This window comes from Taudactylus pleione, unplaced genomic scaffold (assembly GCF_031769625.1).
Source record: "Taudactylus pleione unplaced genomic scaffold, aTauple2 ptg000005l, whole genome shotgun sequence".
NCBI classification, from domain to species: Eukaryota; Metazoa; Chordata; class Amphibia; order Anura; family Myobatrachidae; genus Taudactylus; species Taudactylus pleione.
In genome coordinates, this window is record NW_028284408.1 from 26,224,507 (window position 1) to 26,237,202 (window position 12,696).

A 12,696-nucleotide genomic window follows, 5' to 3' on the forward strand; every position below is an offset into this window, starting at 1 on the left:
TATCCACAGGAACGAAAAGACAACAGGTAAAGTGCAGCAAAATGATGAAAGCACAATGATGGCGCAAAAAGCAATACTTAGACAATAGGAATGCTGGGCTCTATAGTGCAGTGGATAACTGGCATCAGAAGTTCATCTGGAATATAACAAAGTCCACAGCAATCCACAAGCACAGCAGGGATCTGGCAGGAGTCCAAGAAAAAACCTGAAAGCAATGTTGCACAGACACTGAGACACAGTTAGTAACAGGCTTTATACTAGAGGTATGTGATTCATAGGAAGTTTCAGAACATGTGATCCAAATGGAATCAGGTTTGAAATAATGAGCAATCTAGGAATCCCACAACCTGATGACACCTGGGAAACAGATGATCACTTTAACACTCTATCCCCTGAATGAGAAGCATGCCAGCAAGCAGGATAGCTCCTTCAATGACCACAATGGAACTTTGGCAAAAGTAGTCTATCTTTATGTACTGAAATAGTCGCAGTCCTTACAGTGGTGAAGTGATAGGGAGAGGAGGGTGGGTGCTCAGCATAGTGGTTGGGTAGTAGGACCATTGTGTGGGAGAAAAGAATGAGAGAGGAGTAACAGGAAAGGAGAAGGAGGGACACAAATGGGAGGCATACAGATAGAGGAGGGGAGAGAAGGGGATGAGACTAGTGAGGAAGGATAGAGGTGGGAAAAGGGGGCAGAATAAAGGATTAGGTAGGCACTGAGTAAAGTGAGAATTTGAAGAAAACATGGTCACGGTGTGGATGAGGTAAGAATAGTGTATGTGTGAGAATGACAGTGTTGAAGGTTTTTCAAAAATGCTGGTGAAAGAACACTGTTGGTGAATGCATGTGCTTGATGAACAAAGTAGTGTTTTTGTATGTTTGTTTTATTGAGGGGAATATATGTGATTTAAAGTGTTTTGAAAATGAGTAATAAAAAATGTTCAAAGTTGTGAGGCTAGGCAAAAGCAATGGTAAATCAAACCGTATATGCAAGGTTTAGAGGTTGCATTGGTACAAATATGAATTTAGTTTTTAGTGAAAAAAGCGGAAGCACAAATAGTAGCAAGTGAGATAATGTCTTTGCAATGATCAAACAAGGAGTTCAGTGTTGCATGTCGTGGTTATGCAGGCAGCAGATATTTGTTGTGAAGAGGTAGTGAACTCACACTTGATGCTCCATAGGTGTGCATATGCAGTATTGATAACAGTTTAGTTGTGTTTGATGAAATGTTCTCCTTCTGTTTCCTTCAGTTTAACGCCGGTCTAATGCTGAAATTTTCCCTAAAATCTATTTTGCACTTGTGATTCTGCACTTAGGAGTCTGCTATAAATCCAGCCAAGGCTAACCAGCCTAGTGAATGATATTTAAGTACAGATGAAGCCAAGTGTGCATCCTAATTAATGACAACCCCCCACTAGCCAGCCAATACAGACCCAGCAATAAAATGGCTTAAACAAACATGTAGCACATACCAAATATTTAGAACTTAAGATCAATCATACCTACACACAATCTAAAGACTGGAGATAGTACTTATGGCAGTTTATATACAATAAAATATTATAAGACTGCAGCAGTCTTTGAGATAATAATTTCTGATTACCTAAATATGTAATTCAAATAAAGCAGCACATCAGGGGTAATGTTCTGCAGCAGACTTTGAGATAATAATTGCTGATTACCTGTTGGAGACAAAGATAGGAGGGGTCAATTCAATCAATATCATCTGAGGATATAACCAGTAATGCCGATCTAACGCTGAAAGTTTCCCTAAAATCTATTTTGCACTTGTGATTCTGCACTTAGGAGTCTGCTATAACTCCAGCCAAGGCTAACCAGCCTAGTGAATGATATTTAAGGACAGATGTAGCCAAGTGTGCATCCTAATTAATGACCACCCACCACACTAGCCAGCCAATACAGACCCAGCAATAAAATGGCTTAAACAAACAGGTAGCACATACCAAATATTTAGAACTTAAGATCAATAATGTCTAAACACAATCTAAGGACTGGAACTAGTACTTATGACAATTTATATACAATAAAATATAAGACTGCAGCAGACTTTGAGATAATAATTGCTGATTACCTAAATATATAAATCAAATAAAGCAGCACATCAGGGGTAATGTTCTGCAGCAGACTTTCAGATAATAATTGCTGATTCCTTAAATATAGAATTCAAATAAAGCAGCACATCAGGGGTAATGTTCTGCAGCAGACTTTCAGATAATAATTGCTGATTCCTTAAATATAGAATTCAAATAAAGCAGCACATCAGGGGTAATGTTCTGCAGCAGACTTTGAGATAATAATTGCTGATTACCTAAATATATAATTCAAATTAATCAGCACATCAGGGGTAATGTTCTGCAGCAGACTTTGAGATAATAATTGGTGATTACCTGTTGGAGACAAAGAGAGGAGGGGTCAATTCAATCTATATCAGCTGAGGATATAACCAGTAACGCCGGTCTAACGCAGAATATTTTCCCTAAAATCTATTTTGTACTTGTGATTCTGCACTTAGGAGTCTGCTATAACTCCAGCCAAGGCTAACCAGCCTAGTGAATGATATTTAAGGACAGATGTAGCCAAGTGTGCATCCTAATTAATGACAACCCCCCCACTAGCTAGCCAATACAGACCCAGCAATAAAATGGCTTGAACAAACATGTAGCACATACCAAACATTTAGAACTTAAGATCAATCATGCCTACACACAATCTAAAGACTGGAGATAGTACTTATGCAATTTATATACAATAAAATAATATAAGACTGCAGCAGACTTTGAGATAATAATTGCTGATTACCTAAATATATAAATCAAATAAAGCAGCACATCAGGGGTAATGTTCTGCAGCAGACTTTGAGATAATAATTGCTGATTACCTGTTGGAGACAAAGATAGGAGGGGTCAATTCAATCAATATCAGCTGAGGATATAACCAGTAATGCCGGTCTAACGCTGACATTTTCCCTAAAATCTATTTTGCACTTGTGATTCTGCACTTAGGAGTCTGCTATAACTCCAGCCAAACCGAAGAGTTCTTCCTTTTACTTACTGCTATCAGTCATAGATTTATTTTTCTAAATGTTAATATATTTGAAAGCTTAATAAAATCAACTATGGCCCTAAAATACCTCCAAATTCTAAAAGGTGTCATAGCACTAATGCAGGAGATACATCTGAAAGACCCTCTCTCCTATCTAAAAGGAAAGGCATTTCTTCAAAGTTTTCATGCCTCTGCAAATACTAAAAGAGAGCTTTTAAAATCTGTATTCATAATTTAATTCCTTTCTCACCCATCTGCTCCACTGCAGACCCAGGGCTTTATTCAGAAAAAAATAGAAGCATTTTGCACCTTGGTAAAACAATGTTACACAGAAGTGTGCAGCCACACATCCAATCACCTGCAGCCACACATCCAATCACCTGCAGCCACACATCCAATCACCTGCAGCCACACATCCAATCACCTGCAGTCACACATCCAATCACCTGCAGCCACACACTGCGTAGATCTGCTTAGCTGCAATGTTTTTATACTGGCCATGACAACTAGCTTCATATAGTTATAATTACCAGGCTTCAATTATTATTATTATTACCAGTTATTTATATAGCGCACACATATTCCGCAGTGCTTTACAGAGAATATTTGCCATTCACATCAGTCCCTGCCCCAGTGGAGCTTACAATCTATATTCCCTATCACATGCGCGCGCACACATACACACTAGGGTTAATTTGTGTTGGGAGCCAATTAACCTACCAGTATATTTTTGGAGTGTAGGGGGAAACCGGAGTACCCAGAGGAAACCCACGCAAGCACAGGGAGAATATACAAACTCCGCACAGGTAGGGCCGTGGTGGGAATCGAAACCCATGGCCTCAGTGCTGTGAGGCAATAATGCTAACCATTACACCATCTGTGCTGCCAAATGAGCTGCTCTCCTCTGCCTCTGTTTACGCTAACACTCCCCTTTTGGGGGTGGTACCCACGTGCATATCATCATTCCAGTCACATGGAGGCAAGTTAGAGTTTGACACCCCTTTATGTAATGTGTTGTGCCCCAGCATCTGTTACTTCTTCAGGGTCCATAGGGATCGACAGGCATACCATGGGGATAAATGTGGTTGGAGAGATCCAGGCACCAAATGGTAAAAGCTTTCAGGTCCCAGGATGCTTTGGGTCCTCCTCTATATGTACCCCACCCCTAGCCATAGGCCTTCAGTTGTTCGTTTGGTGCAGGATTAAGATGCACCTTTGTAACAGCAGTCCTAAGCTTTTATTTTATATTTTATTTTTATGCTTTTGGGTTGGCAGTACTAGGCTTCTGAATTAAGATGCATATACTGCGACTCCATCTACCTCCACCGAGCCGCTACACCAGTAACAGGGCTGGTGATTCTGGTGGGTCTCGCTGAGCATGCTAGCTGCGATGCTGGGACCCGGACTGTAACTGGACGCACTGAGATATCAGGTCGGGCGATTCCTCGCTTACAAGGAAACTTGCATGGCAGTCCTTGCTTCCGGCGCCAGAGAAGCCGCTGCAGTCAGGGCCCGGGAGCATCCGCATCCTCACTAGACCACCAGGGCCTTATCGTCTGATGCCAGGGGATCGGCAGCAGATGCAGATCTGCTGCCATGAGGCCAGCGTACCCGGCTGGTTGATGCAGCTTAGGGGAGTTAGGCGCTCCCCCGGCAGCTCCGACCCAGACGCAGTCCCTACAAAGGGTTTTGCACGTCTGGGTTGTTTTGCCTGCCCTCCAAGTGTATATGGGATGTTCATGGTCCACTATCAGTGCGCTACTGTAGCTGTTGGTCTCAGGAGGATTTTGGATCAATCTCCTTGTATGCCTCTCCATTGGTTAAGGTATATAGCGCTCTATGTCCTACCATTCCTGGTGTTTGTGTAGTTCATTTAGAGTTGATTGTAATTATATTACGTTTGGTAGCTGCTGTATTGACACTGTCTTTTATTTCTGTTGGTCAAGTATAACTATCACTGTGTTTTTCTCTTCATCTCCTTGGGGTGGAGGTTTTTGCTTGAGTACTTCACATTCATTTTGTGAATGCTGTCACATAGCATTGCATTTATTGCCTTTATTTTGAACATGTCAAAAGATAAAGGTAAATGGAGGTGGAGGCTCCTGTGCTGGTTTCATGTAAAGCCTGTATGGCCTGTTTGTCCCCTCAGGATGTAAAGGGTGGTGTGTGTGTTGTCTGTTATAAAGAGCCACCTCACCAGTCTAGTTTACCTGTCCCTGGACAAGAGCCATTTTGGGTATCCTCTTTGTCCCAGGTAATGAAGCAGTTTGTGGATCGTATGGCTGCTCCCAGACTGCCTCCTTGGATGGGGTGTCCACAGCATGCCATGTTTGCACCTCCTATGCATCCTTCCTGGAAGGATGTTTATGGCCATTCTAATCAGAGTATGGCACCATCTAATGTTGAAAGCAAACCAGTAGTTACTAAGGCGCCTAAGCGCAAGTTATCTTTTTATCAGTCTGCTCAACATATGGATTCAGACGCATCATCAGAGGAATCAGATGATGCACAGGGTTCCTCTCCTGGGTCTAGTTCGGGGGAGAAGGACCATCCTTCCACAATGGATGTTCCTTCTTTGGTGATGGCGGTTAAATCAATCCTAGATATGCAGGATGATGAACCAGCTCCTAGTAAGAAGGCTCCAGTGTTTAAACACCACCGGAACGTGGCCAAAACGGAGTTTCCTATATCAGTACTGCTCACTGAGCTTATGAAAGATGCATGGGGTAACCCGGACAAATGGTTTTATATGAATAAAATAATAAAATTGTTGTGTCCTTTCCCAGCTTCTGTATGTACTAAGTGGGAGGTACCCCCTACTGTGGATGGTCATGTGATGCACTTAATCAGAATTGCTACATTGCCTATTCCGTCAGCATCTTCTCTGAAGGATACCACAGATGGAAAAATTGAAGCATGTCTTAAGGCAATATTTTCATCATCTGGAGCTGTTACTTGTCCAGCTATGGCTGGAGCCTGGGTAGCCAAAGCTGTTGAAGAATGGATGGGGATATTGGAAGAATCTCTACCAGATGCTACCAGAGAACAGATGATGTATATCTCCCATATACGGGAAGCGGCTTCCTATCTGGGAGGAGCTGCAGTAAATGCTGGAAGTCTAGCTTCTAAGGCATCAGCAGCTTCAGTAGTGGTACGCAGGGCTCTTTGGTTAAGATCCTGGAAAGCTGATACAGGTTCAAAGAAGGCTCTGGAAGTCTTACCTTTCTATAGAAAGGTACTGTTTAGAGCAGAGTTAGATAAAATGATAGCTACTCTGGTGGCTTCAAAATCAGCAGGTCTGCTATCTACGGCTACAATAAAGTCTAGGCAGGTTTCTTTTCGGTCCTTCCATCCTCAGTTGTTTTCGCAAGATGTCAAGCTTCTAAACTGGACTATAAACTCTCGGCCTGATGGGGCGGGCCTCCTCCTGGATGGATCCCAGGGTGGGAGGCCGACTTCTTCAGTTTGTGGATTACTGGCGTCAGACAACAACAGATGCATGGGTCCAAGAAGTGGTCTCTCAGGGGTATGCTCTCACTTTCAGGAGGCATCCTCCCCAGAAGTTTTTTTGCACAGATCCTCCATCAGATGCGGTCAATGCTTTGGCCCTTCAGGTTATTATTCCAATCTATTATCGGTTCAGAAACTAAATGGGGCTCATCGCCCTATTCTAAATCTAAAAACCCTCAACAGGTTCAAAGTTTTGTATGGAAACTCTCATGTCAATTATTTTGGCAATAGAGTCTGGGGATTATATGGTTTCTGGATGGGATCGGTACGAAATATATATATATATATATATATATATATATATATACATTTATAGTTATATACATATACATAGGTCCGGCGGTTCAAATCCTGACACCGGAAGCCCGGCAGCAGTGAAGATCCCGACAGATAAAAAGGTAAATGTTTACTAACCCTACTCCCCCCCCTTTTCCTAACCCTCCTTTAGGGGTGCCTAACCCTAACCTCCCCCCTAGTGCCTAGCTCCAACCCCCCCTAAGTGCCTAAACCTAACCTCCCCGTCCACGCAGCCTAAACCTAAGTCTCCCAGGGGGGTGCCTAACCCTAACCCCCCCTTCCTCTAGCCTAACCCTAAGTCCCCCCTCGGGAGCCCATAACCTAACCTTCCCCCCCTGCGGCTGTCCACGCCCGCCCCCCGGCTTACCTTCGTTTGGTATGCCGGGCGTTGGGCTCCCTACATAGGTATAATGACAGGCGTCGGGATTTCGACGCCTGTCATTAGTACCCTACCGAGATTTGACAGTTGGGAAGCCGGCGGCCGGCATTTCGACCGTCGGCTTCCTGACTGCATCCCCCTTGGACATTCAGGATGCATATCTGCATGTTCCTTTTATGTCATCCCATGGTTTGCTGTCCTTCAGCAACATAACCAATTTCAGTACCTACCCTTTGGCCTATCTACGGCTCCCTGGGTATTTACCAAGATAATGGCAGTAATTACGGTCTATCTCAGGCGTCAGGGAGTCAGAATACTACCATATTTGGATGACCTTCTGATATTGGGGCAGACTCCAATTGTTTTACAAGACCATCTTCAACTGAACAAAGCCTGCCTACAAAAGCATGGCTGGATGATCAATTGGAAGAAATCATCGCTTTCTCCAAAACAGCTGATGGTGCTTCTGAGAGCTCTTTTGGATTCTCGGGCACAAAGGGTGTTTCTGCCAGAGGACAAGCTGCTACACAAGTGAAGGGTATCCATTCTGTTAGTGATGCAGGTTCTGGGATCAATGGTATCCACCTTCTACTTTGTGGGGTATGCTCAGTTCCATTTGCAGGCCTCTGCAAAGATTGATTCTCTCCAGGTGGAATGGACAATATCATCTAATAAGGTCCCAGAGGATCCTTCTCACTCCACAGGTTTGTCACTACCTCCTGTGGTAAGTAGTTCAAAATGAGTTCTATACAATTATATATAGATATATCACAATGGTCTGCTTCCTATTAAGGCACACAAAATTCTAATTAATCAATAAATTTTATTATATAGTAAAAAATCATACTTTATAAGTGAATAAATTTGTTACACAATCAAATGAATAGACCCATTCACCAAGTTGTTGGGAACCTGCTAACACACAGTGGCCGGCTATTTAAAAACAGAGCAGTATTAGCCCTCATTTCTGAGTGCAGCCTCACCGTTTATTCGGGATTACACACCTATACCTGGAAGGGTAAATATTTTTTTTTTTTCGCATTATTTAATACTAATTTATACTTCACTGGGACGCCAGTGTAAAAGCCATATAAACATTGGACATTTTTTATCATCAGCTAAGTTTTTCTGTCATATCCATTAGCCTTCGACACTTTACTTGACTAATTTTAATAATTTTGAATGCTTAGTTAGAACTTTTAGCAACATTGTCATTTTTATATATACTGATGTAACACTGTTTCTATTCATTGAAATATTGTATCACATATACGTGAATGGGCCTATTCATTTGATTATGTAACAATTTTTTTTCACTTTTAAAGAATAGTTCTTTACTATATAATAATATAAATTAATTCATTAGCATTTTGTGTGCCTTAATAGGAAGCAGACCATTGTGGTAAATCTATGTATAATTGTATAGAACTCATATAGAACTACTTAGCGCAGTGTCATCCAATTTATATAGTTTGTTTCAAATATAAACCCTCCCCGGCTTCATTCACTTGCTGCAAAGTTTGTTTCATTTAATTATTTTTATCTAGTTTGATATTGAAAGTTTTTTCATTGATTTCTTTCACTATTTTTGGATACTAGCGCCGGGATCTACGGATTTTTTCAGTTTTTTGTATATGACTCCCTCTTGTGGTGGCTGAAAAAGGACCATCTGAACAAAGGGTGCCCATTTTGTGTTCCAAATTGGGTGCTTCTCACCACGTATGCCAGTCTTCGTGGATAGGGGGCAGTGACAGGTCATCACACCTTTCAAGGAAGATGGACAAATCAGGAAAGTCATCTGCCAATAAACATTCTGGAACTGCAAGCAGTATACAAAGCACTTATCATGGCACAGGACCTGCTCCAGGGCAAACCCGGTCCAGATCCAGTCCGACAACCCGACTACAGTGGCCTTCCTCAACCATCAGGGAGGCACAAAAAATTATGCAGCCATGAAAGAAGTGAAAAAGGTTCTGATTTGGGCAGAACGTCATCTTCCGGCTATCTCGGCAATATTCATACCGGGAGTACTCAATTGAGAAGCAGACTTCCTAAGTCGCCAGGACATACACGCCGAAGAGTGGTCTCTCCGTCCGGGAGTGTTTCAGCTCCTGGTAAACAAGTGGGGTCTACCAGAAATAGATCACATGGCCTCACGTCACAACCACAAGGTCCCCAGGTACGGGTCCAGGTCCAGAGACCCATCAGCAGCCTTTGTGGATGCACTGGCAGTAAGATGGGACTTCAAGCTGGCGTATCTCTTTCCTCCGATTTCCCTCCTCCCAAGAGTTCTCAGAAAATTCAAGCAGGAAGGCAGAACAGTTATACTGGTAGCTTCGGCTTGGCCCAGACGTCATTGGTTCACCGACATACAGAATCTATCCATAGACAGTCCGTATCCTCTTTCTCTATGGCAGGATCTGCTAATGCAGGGTCCCTGCCAGCATCCGGACTTACCACGTCTGGCTTTGACGGTGTGGCTCTTAAATCTTCCATCTTAAGAGCAAAGTTTTTTTCCAGTTCTGTAATTCAGATGATGCTTAGGGCACGAAAGCCTGCCTCTGCCCACATTTGGCATTCTTTTGGTCAATGGTGTTCCCACAGAAAATATGATCCTAAGATGTTTGGGATTTCCAGGGTACTGGCTTTTCTCCAGGCAGGTTGAGACCAGGGTCTACGCCTGGCTATTTTCAGAGTGCAGGTTTCTGCACTAGCAGTCTGGTTCCAGAGGAAGATTGCCTCATTACCAGATGTTAGAATTTTTTTTCAAGGAGTTCTGCAAGTTCAGCCTCCTTTTATCCCACCGGTAGCACCATGGGATTTGTCTTTGGTTCTTAAGGGGCTACAAGCTCCCCCATTTAATCCTTTGGACTCTGTAGATTTGAAATAGTTGACAGCGAAGACACTATTTCTCCTCGCTATCTCTTCTGCACATAGAGGGCCTGATTCAGAGCCGGACGCTATTTGCGCTCGCTCGTTCAGAAAAAGGGGCCGGCTATTTAAATTGAGCGCTCGCTCTTTGCGGTCTGTTGACGCCTCTATGTCTGAGCGAGCGAACGAAACATGCGCTCGCTATTTTGTAAAGACGCCCCCTGGCCGCTCGCATCCTACATCATTTCCGCTATTTATTTGATTAATCGAGTACATCGAAAGGCATCTGAACTGCTCACAGTGCTTGTGGTAGGTTTATCCTACCACAATCATGCGAACAGTTCAGGCTAAGAAACAACCAAGTGACGTGGTCGATGACGCTGCTTTGTTAATTATGCACACCCTTAAAACGCCTGTTTTGACCGTTTGGCACGCCTGCGTTTGGATCACCACTCCCCATTTTCAAGCACCTTCCCGTTACCACCCACAAACGCCTCATCCTGTCACTCAAATTAGCAGGCACTCGCTATTTTGCAAGCGCTCGATTTTCGACCGCAATGACTGGTTGGCGCATGCGCATTACGACCAATACGCATGCGCAGATGTGCGAACATCGCTCGGAGCGAACGAGCGGCCGCTTACGAGCAGCTCTGAATCAGGCCCAGAGTCTCTGATTTGGCAGCGCTCTCTTGTCGCTCCCCATTTTTGATTTTTCACCAGGATAGAGCTGTTCTTCGTACAAGGGAGGGTTACCTTCTTAATGTAGTGTCCTGCTTTCATGTAAATGAATTGTAGTTCCAGCTTTTCAGGCTCCAGATCTTTCTGTAGGTGAAGCCTCCCTGGATGTAGTTCGTGCTTTCCGTATCTATGTGGAGCATGCAAACTCTGTTAGAAAATCAGATGCTCTTTTTGTTTTATATGGTTTTCACAAACGAGGATGGCCAGGTAACAAGCAGACTCTGGCGAGATGGCTATGCATGACTATCTCTCAGGTGTACACTGATCTCCCTGTCCCAAACACGGTGACAGCACATGCTACTCGGTCTGTAGGGCCACTGTGGGCATTTAGTCGTGGTGCCTCTGCTGAACAGTTGTGTAAGGCAGCCACATGGTCTTCTGTCCATACTGTTCTTAGGTTCTATGCCTTTGATACTTTTGCCTCTCAGGATGCTTCCTTTGGGCGACAAGTTCTCCTTTCTGCTCAGGAGCGTCCCCCACCCTAGGGGTACTGCTTTTAGAAATCCCCATGGTATCCCTGTGGATCCCTATGGTATGAACCCTGAAGAAGAAAATTAGAGTTGTGGTGGACTTACCTTGATAATTCCTTTTCTTCGAGGTCCATAGGGTCCATAGGGCACCCACCCTGATGCACCTGGCTGCATGGGTAATTTTTTCTTTTAGTCACGAGTTCTCTCATCTGGTGTAAGAGTGTTTCTGGTGTATGATTGCTCTTCTTTCTCATCTTTCCTTCTCCTGCCTTGAGGCTTGTTAACAAAACTGAAGGTCTATGGCTAGGGGTGAGGTATATATAGAGGAGGACCCGAGGCATCCTGGGAGCTGAGTGCTTTAACTATTTGGTGCCTGGATATCTCCAACCAAATTATCCCCATGGTATCCCTGTGGATCCTATGGACCTCAAAGAAAAGGAGTTATCAAGGTAAGTCTACCTTAACTCTAATTATTTTCCCTATTATGCTGTCAGGCCCTGTCTGTACAATCAGCACTATATGTAATGTAGTCCCACAGCACCTCCCATAGGTAAGTTACCTTAGGCAGTCTTGTTTTCTCTCTTCATCTGCAGGGCTCTTCTACCAGGCAGTAGCAGCATCACGACCTCACCATACCAGAGATGTGGTCAGTTGCTGGAAGAGGTTGGTCCCCTTCTCTATGTAGAATTCCAGGTCTTCTGAAACAAAACAAAAAATGGAATGCCTGATGCCCGCAGACCCACTATACTGCATTACTGTATAGCACACAGACTGACAGGACCCACGTGGGCACCTGCAGTATAGTCATGATTGGCTAAGTCAGACCACTCTAAAGCTAGGTACACACGGTACGATGTGTACCCACCGATGCGACTGACGTTCCGAGGGCCGACATATCTGACAGTCCCCACACACAAGGCGATGCACTGGCCACCTGATATACCGCCCTCCCCACCCCCCACCCCCGTAGCACTGCTTGGGCTCATCAGTTGATACGCCTGATATTGTGAACATGCAGAAAGATCAGGCGAAACGATGGATGACCCCAAGGGAGCAGGCAATGTACGATATCGTGCATACATACGGAATGATATTGCTGAATTATTGTTCCAATCCGTCGGATTGTTGGCAATATCGTTCCGTGTGTAGGGGCCTTTAGTGTGTACTGTGAGTGTGCCAGAATGTAATACAGGCATAAAGCCTTTGGTGTCTTGTCTTTTTTTATATATATTTTCTTTACAATGGGGTTACAGGTGCCAGCTGCCTGCTTCCACTTGTTCTACAAGTGCCACAGGGCAGTCTTGCTGGGACCTGTAGTCCCACTGTAAAGAACAATATTATTTCTATCTTTGACCAATCTCCCTCAC

At 43.8% G+C, this 12,696-nt stretch overlaps 1 long non-coding RNA gene across 1 annotated transcript; it reads right to left on the reverse strand.

Annotated features, from left to right (window-relative positions):
* Positions 1-2,262: 2,262 nt before the first annotated feature.
* Positions 2,263-11,997, reverse strand: LOC148543304 (uncharacterized). The gene is made up of 3 exons (XR_015879408.1): positions 11,889-11,997; positions 2,822-2,900; positions 2,263-2,409 (listed from the first exon to the last, which is right to left on the reverse strand). It is a non-coding gene; the product is annotated as an uncharacterized LOC148543304 (long non-coding RNA).
* Between the last annotated feature and the right edge of the window lie 699 nt (positions 11,998-12,696).